Source organism: Hoplias malabaricus, chromosome 6 (assembly GCF_029633855.1).
Source record: "Hoplias malabaricus isolate fHopMal1 chromosome 6, fHopMal1.hap1, whole genome shotgun sequence".
Classification (NCBI taxonomy): domain Eukaryota; kingdom Metazoa; phylum Chordata; class Actinopteri; order Characiformes; family Erythrinidae; genus Hoplias; species Hoplias malabaricus.
The window spans coordinates 37,319,545-37,327,142 of record NC_089805.1 but is presented as its reverse complement, the minus strand read 5'-3'; the positions used below and the strand labels follow the sequence as shown (position 1 = coordinate 37,327,142).

The window sequence follows — 7,598 nt, the reverse complement described above, 5'->3', positions numbered from 1 at the left end:
TAGTGGAGATATCAGTAAAGTCTCATTCAGCTCAGATTTTCTCAGATAATTAGATTTCAGTTTATCTGCAAATTAACTGAAGATTAAGAACCTTCTCATTTTTGAAGCTGCACTATTCCTATTATTGTTATGTTCTTTATTTAATGTTAATACTTTCAAGGAATTTTTTGGAAAATCACCATTAAATTGGACGTACATCGGTGAAATGCTTTGAATGCTTCTTAAGTGCCCCACAAAACTGTTTGTTTTATAGTGCATTTTGTGGTTTGCTACAAGCTCAAGACCCCAAAATTAATGAACACATGCACTGAAAATGTGATATATATTCTTTATTTAAATAACATGTCACCCTTAAGTCTCCTGACCCTTCATTGAGCAGCCTATGGGCATATCATTTTCCTCTGGGTGGCTCAGTGCACTTCCTCGGTTGTGTGAGAGCTCTTCCTCAACAGCAGCCTTCTGCCTCCCTCACTTTTCTCCTTCCTTTCAATCTGTTCGGAAAAACAGTTTTCTCTCGCATTCTCTTTATCCCCTTTGTACCAGTTGCCTGTCATCTGCTCATCTCCATTTCTCACCTGAGAGCGGCCTCTGGGGATTACAGAATAATGAGGCAGATCAGGAAACAGGGAAAAAAAAAAAAAACTTTTTCTGACAGGATTTTGATGCTGATGAGACTTTGCTCCTTTCTCCTCTTGCTCACCTTGTTTATTTGAGTTCCAAGCAGCAGAAGCAACAAACATGCTACATCCTCCATGGGTGGGGAGCACAAGTCGTAAGTGTCTGGAGAATGACACGATGTTATGTTGTTTTGGCTCCTGACTCACTGGATAATAAATGAAGCAGTGACTATGAGGTTAAAAAGCAAATCCTATGGTTTAAGTTAATGAGTTTGGCAACTTACTTTAGGGGGATATTGTAATGCCAGCTTATCCAGCTGTAATAAACCAGCAGTATGGAAATTAACTGATTTTTAAGCATTAGTTAAAGTAAATGTTGGTTAAAAACCCTCACGGATAATAAGCTACCTTTTCTTCCAAATGTCAAAATGCACTGCTGAATTAAGACAGGTTGAAAGGTAAATATTAATAATTAATTCATTATTATGGTGTATATCTTATATATCGCATGCATACCTAACTATAAAGAAGTTTTTGTATCTTGATTTTAATGGCATATCACCCACTACTGACCACTGTATACATGCATGTTATATAATGTTATTCATTACTTTAAATGTAAATGTACTTGAATTACACTACTGTGTTTCCTTTTCCCATGAATCAGCAAATCTCATTGCAGGGTGTAGTGTTTAAAACCCCTACAAAACAGGACAGGACTTCAGGAGCTGGATACATCATCAGAACACAGCGTTTCAGCCGTGCTCTGCAGCAATACTAGAGCTTCTGGACTTTAATGTAGTTACATTAATTAAGGAAAATGCAACATGCTTTCAAAAGCCCACAATCATATATTATCACCCACTCCTAACTCTCCAGGGTATGAAACCGAATTCAGCTGCTTATTCAGCACCATTATGTTCAAAACTCCCTGTCCCATTTTGCAGTAGCCATAGGTGCTAGAATGTAATTCACCATTTAAGGTGGAACTGGAAATTCTGAGACATTGGCAAAATATTTGTGATGTTTTATACTAGTTATGATTTCATTCATTTATTGACTGTATTCTTATCCAGTTCAGGGTCACGGTGGGTTCAGAGTCTGCCTAGAATTACTGGGCGCTATATGGAAAACACACTGGGTGCACCAGTCCTTCGCAGGGCGACACATACTCACATGGACGTTATTTAGTCAGTAATCCACCTATCAACATGGGTTTTTGGACTGTGGGAGGAAACCGGAGCACCCAGGGAGAACACGCCAAACTCCTCACAGACCAGGATTCTGGAGCTGTGAGACTGTGACACTACCTGCTGAGCCACCGTGCCGGCAACTTGTTTTGAATTAAAACTAAAATTTATGAGTTAATTTGGTAACTTTCATTGCCATTTTGCCTGTTATTTAATAGGCATTCATATCCCTTCATTTGAAGTGTGCCCCTGAAAAATCATTTTCAAGTGATATATAGCCCTCCCCCCTCAGCCCTACCCTTCTTTCCCAACAAGAATTGAGACATGCCTACCCCTAGGCAAAATGGAGGGATAGGGCTAAGAAGTAAAGCAAAAGGGTGAATAGGGATTCACCCCAAGGCTACAGTTAAACCAAACCCTCATCTTAACACTAGGCATGACCCTAAATGCAACTTTATACTGAAGTAATAGTAGTCATTGTAGCAGCGTGTGCATTTACTTAATAATGTGCATTTACTGAATAATAATGTTGGTCCAAGTTAGCAAAGGTGTGTATTATATCCTTTGTGTGTGTGTGATCCAACGCTGTCTTGTTTCAGAAGCAGTTGGCCTCTAACTTGATTGTACAAGCTAGAATACTAAATGCTATAAAATTCAGAATATTTACATACAGAATAATTATTTTTGATTGTGAATAGAGTACTAATGCCATTTTAAAATCTATTGTGAAAGATAAGAGAACATTAAGCTCTATTCTTTAATGGATATGTTTGCCGTGTATGTTTTTGTTGTTGTTTTATTTATTCATTTGTTCACTGATTGATTCAAATGAATAAAATGACATGGAAGCACCTGCACACTTCAAAGCCCATAATTAATTTCCCGTTAAACTTGCCAGTCCTGGGATTTGATAACATTAAACAGATACTTAAAGCCATTCCACAAACTGCCTGAGGACAATGGTAGATAACATCAAGGGATTATTTTTGCATATATCTGGATTTTCTGTTTCTCAAAGCAAACTCAAAATCCTGTAGTTTTTATAGTAACACAACCCATAGCTCCAAACTAATTAACTACAAACAGAATTAAACACACTGAGTCTTGTTTGATCATGTCGCATGCCTTAGATTTATATGATCTTATACTGAACACAACATACACTTTGTTAAAGGACCTATTTGAGCAACTTGTTGCCCTGTTCTCTCTGCACAGCTCCATTCAACACTCATGCACAATCACTGGGCATATGTGAACAGGTCAATGAGCCTTAGCTTTTCTTAATACTAATAAATCACTTGCAGAGCTTGAAACCAGCACATTTTAGAGGAGAATCAAACTAATAAGATGGTTTCAGTTTCGCAATATATTTACAGAGGCAGACCTATAGAATATTTTTATCCTTTGCAGGCAAAAACAAACAAAAAAAAGACTATTTCTCTCATTCAGTTCATTCATCTTTAACAACAAGGTTTCCTTTTTGATGTCTGATCATCACTGAAATCTCTCAATGAAAGCTAACAAAGCATTAAGTTTTACAGGTTTCTGAAGTGGAACATATTCACTTGGGTTATTTGATTCTGAACAGGGAAAATATTCACTAAACCTAATAGAGGACAATGGGAACATATAGGTCTTTATCAGTGAGCATAATTTGAAAGTACATAATATCACTGTGCAGTAATTTAATTGCGACCAGAATCACTTGCACAACTTTTAAACTTCACTTCAACCCAATTCTATGCAAGACTGTGGACTTTCAGCCAAAGCACACTAGTAGATACTAATCATACTGTGGAGTTAATGTAGTGTAAGAAGAGGTATAGGCTTCTCCTGCAGGAGAGACCTCTTGAATTTCCTAAATCCAGTGGATGCAAATCATAAAGCTCTGCAGTATGCAATTTATTGTTTTTCTTCAAGGTTTGTGGGAGTGTGAAAGATATCTGTTCTTTTATTTTCAGGCTGGAAAAATTCCCAAATATTGTCAAGTTTTCTTACGACTGGCTTGGCAGGAAGACTGAATTTATTTTCTCTTCTATACTGAGTCTGGTTCTCATTTACATAGTCTAAAATGTCAGCCATTAGTGACTCGTGCCTGCTGTTAGATGGAAATTAGCATTGTTTTTTATTTATTTATAAAATTGATTGACAGTATGAAGGAATAACCTAATTCACCCCCACCACACACACACACACACACACACCCTCCCGTTCAAAGGGAACTTCTAAACTGAAGTGAAGTATGTATTTCAGACACTGTAATACACATATATTAGCTGTCTACTTCAAACCAAGTTTATTTTTATTAAGTGACTTAAGTTTATATTCTGTAGAGATACTTATTTACAAATTACTCATATTCTTAACTATCATTAATACAACTTACAATTTATTTACAACAGCACCTAACAGCTAATAAATCATGTCCACCAAGTGCATTTTTCCATAAAAACAGGTCCAGAGAAAAGCAGAAAAATTAGTTCACTAAGTGCAAAATGAGTGCCATCAACTCAGTCGAAGAAAACATTTCAAAAATCACAATTGTTTCCAAAATCCAAAACCTTCAAACACAACAGCACAATAAAGAATAAATGAACCCAGAAAAGCATCTCAGCAGTGTGCGGGGCAGGCAGCCTCGTCAAAGTAAACAGTAAGTAAACAGCATCGTGAGAAAATAAGACAACATTAAGATTCAAATGGAAAACATCAAGCCGTCTGCAGAAAAACTCAATCCAGGGCAGCTCTGGAATTCAGACAAGACAATGTTCAAAAAACACACAGCTAGTGTGGTCAAGAAGCAAAATACAAAAGACAAAATGACCTCTCACCAAGCTTCTGGAGTAGTCCAACATCAAGAGTAGTCAGTGACACAGAGCAATAGGATCTGGCAACAAGCAAAATAATCTGGCCTTTCCTCAAACTTGTTTCTTCATCAAAATGGCAGCCAGTGATCCTTCCTGTCCTAGACAGGGGTTTATACTTAAAATAAGAGTCCCCCTAGTGGTCAAACAAGGACATAATTAGAAAACAGGAAATGAATTGAAAGCAGGGGCAAATATATAACAAGTACACTCACCCTTTCCTAAGGAAAATAGTATTTTGGTTCACCCACAGTTCAAATATTCTGTGAATATCAAATCTAACATGATCTAACAAGTAAATGGGGCAGGTGTCAGGGTTACACAGCTCCAGGGTCCTGGGGTTGTGAGTTCAAACCTCAGCTCAGGTCACTGTCTCTGAGGAGTTTGTTGTGTTCTGCTGGTGTTTGTGTGGGTGTCCTCTGTGCGCTGCTTTCCTCCCACAGTTCAAAAACACATGTTGGTAGAAGGACTGGTTATTCATTATTGTGAGTGTGTGAGTCAGTGTTTAGTGCCCTGTTGGACTGGCACATTGTACAGGGTCCGTTCCTACCATGCGCCCCGTGATTCCAAATAGGCTCCAGACCCACCATGACCCTGAACAGGATGAAGCAGCTACAGAAAATGAATGAATGAATGTATGAATGGATTAAATTATATTGTCAAATATCTCAGTAAAGTAAACACAGAGAGGATAAAGACATCTGGCTAATGTGTGAAACAGAGGCGCCGTCTCTATCCCATAATAATACACACTCACAGATGAGCTGTTTACTTTAATAGAGGGACACCCGCTCCAAATTTATCACAGCTGCCAAAAACAGGCTCTGAAACAGAGCTATTAAAACACAACAGTTTTTTTTTCCTCACTCTCTCTTGTAACTCTGCTCATTCTCTGGAAACTGTGGTAGGAACATTTCAGGACGAGAAATCAAGCGAAGCAAAACTGAAGGAAATCAACATGTGATGCTGTTTCAGAGCTAAATTAGCAGCTTTAAAACAACATGTACCCTCCACACGTCGTAGTTTCTTCACTCTTCATTGCCTCATGATTTTTATGTGAGAATTTTTCACTCTCTTTTGGAAATCTATTTGTTTATTTATTATTATTTATTATTTTTTTAGATAAATGCCATCTGCAGATGCTTGTATGTGTATGTCTATGCTGTATATATACAACAGCACTCTGTGTGATCTACTAATACCAGCACAACACACACCAACACACCACCCCCACATCAGTGTTTTATATATATATATATATATATATATATATATATATATATATATATATATATATATATATATATATATATATAGCTATTTCACAGTAATGAAATTAAATGAATAATTGTGTACAACAGTATTTAGTTATTGCACAGTATTATTGCACAAGTATTCATTGAAGATCAGTGGGAAAGGAGTGAAATAAATTATACAGAGCAACAAACGGACTATAGTCTGTAATTATACATTGAAGTGCTCCGGTTTGGTCAGCGGAACTCAGGGAATGGACATTGAGTGTAGAAACAAGGAGGTGATCATAATGTTATGATTGATCAGTGTATGTATTATACCATGTATTCATCCATCATTATTTACATTGTAGGTCCTGTATTTACGATCGCTCTCCTCTACTGAGCATTACAGTAATCATACACTCCGCCAACATTCTTTTAAAATTCAAGGGTGTTAATTGGATGCTCCATCCCCATTTTCTCCTCTAGGAAGACTTTACTTGGATCAGTTCTGTGAGGACTGATACCATTCAGCAACAAGAACATTTGTGAGGTGTTCGTGATGATTAGCTCAGGATCACAAGCCACTCGATCTGTAAGGTATCGGATGGTTTAGTGCTCAACAGTTCAATTCTGATGGCTTTATACACTTTATAACCTTTATACGCATTGGCAAGGCGACTTAGGCCCATGTCAGCAACTCCAGAGCTTCTCATTTTGATTCTTGCTTTTCTACGGAGACTTGTGCACAACTGAAACTCTGTGTCTGCAGTGGGTGCACATGAAAGTAGCCGATTACACTGAAGCTTTGCTTAAACACCTTTGAACATAGTGTACAGTGCATATTAATTTTAATTAATTAATAATTAATTTATCTTTTTTAAAACACTATTAGATCAGTTATCATTGTTTATATGCATGTTTCATTCAATATTGTCTTCCAAATGTATTCAATAAACAGTATGTTTGATGAGACAGTGTGTGTGTGTGTGTATGTGAGGAAGAGAGAGAGAGAGAGAGAGAGAGAGAGAGAGAGAAAGAGAGAGAGAGAGAGAGAGAGAGAGAGAGAGAGAGAGAGAGAGAGAGAGAGATGTGAAGAGGCTGGGGTATAGTTGATTTAAACCACACTGTGTTACAGCTTGCTTCACCCCATGCACTGGCATGTTTGCAGATGTGCAGATGTTTTAATTAATCCACTTATCATTTAGCTTCCAGTTGTTATTTACTAGGGGACCACGAATCAAGAAATCATGCTTGACAAAGTCCAGATGTACACAGAATAAAATAGAACAGTTATTTTAAGCTACATACAGTTTAAGTGATGTACCAGAACCAAGCTAAATTGTCTATGTTCAGTTTCCATATAGTGTTTCTGTCCGAACTGGGAATCCAAGTCAAGCCTGACAGGTAGAGCATGTTTGTAGAGTTACACCACTGTCAAAAAATATATTCTTTACTTCCTGTCATCCTTATGATAGTTGGTTCTCAAAAGGGCTAAAAACAAACAAACAAAGACACATACACACCCATTTACACAATTACTATTGTCATTAGCTGGGGAGCGTCAGTGATTATCTGACCTTCAACAACAAAAAAAAAAAAATAGATACAATTCCCATGTGGCCCCTCACCCAGTTGACCATCTGTAATTATCTCTGAGCCTGAAGGAAAAAGTGGCTATGTGGGAAGTGACCA

At 37.4% G+C, this 7,598-nt stretch overlaps 1 long non-coding RNA gene across 1 annotated transcript; it reads right to left on the bottom strand.

Moving 5' to 3' along the window:
- Nucleotides 1-350: 350 nt before the first annotated feature.
- On the bottom strand, nucleotides 351-4,770 carry LOC136699106 (uncharacterized). The gene is made up of 3 exons (XR_010803607.1): nucleotides 4,636-4,770; nucleotides 701-823; nucleotides 351-588 (listed from the first exon to the last, which is right to left on the bottom strand). It is a non-coding gene; the product is annotated as an uncharacterized lncRNA (long non-coding RNA).
- Nucleotides 4,771-7,598: the final 2,828 nt, after the last annotated feature.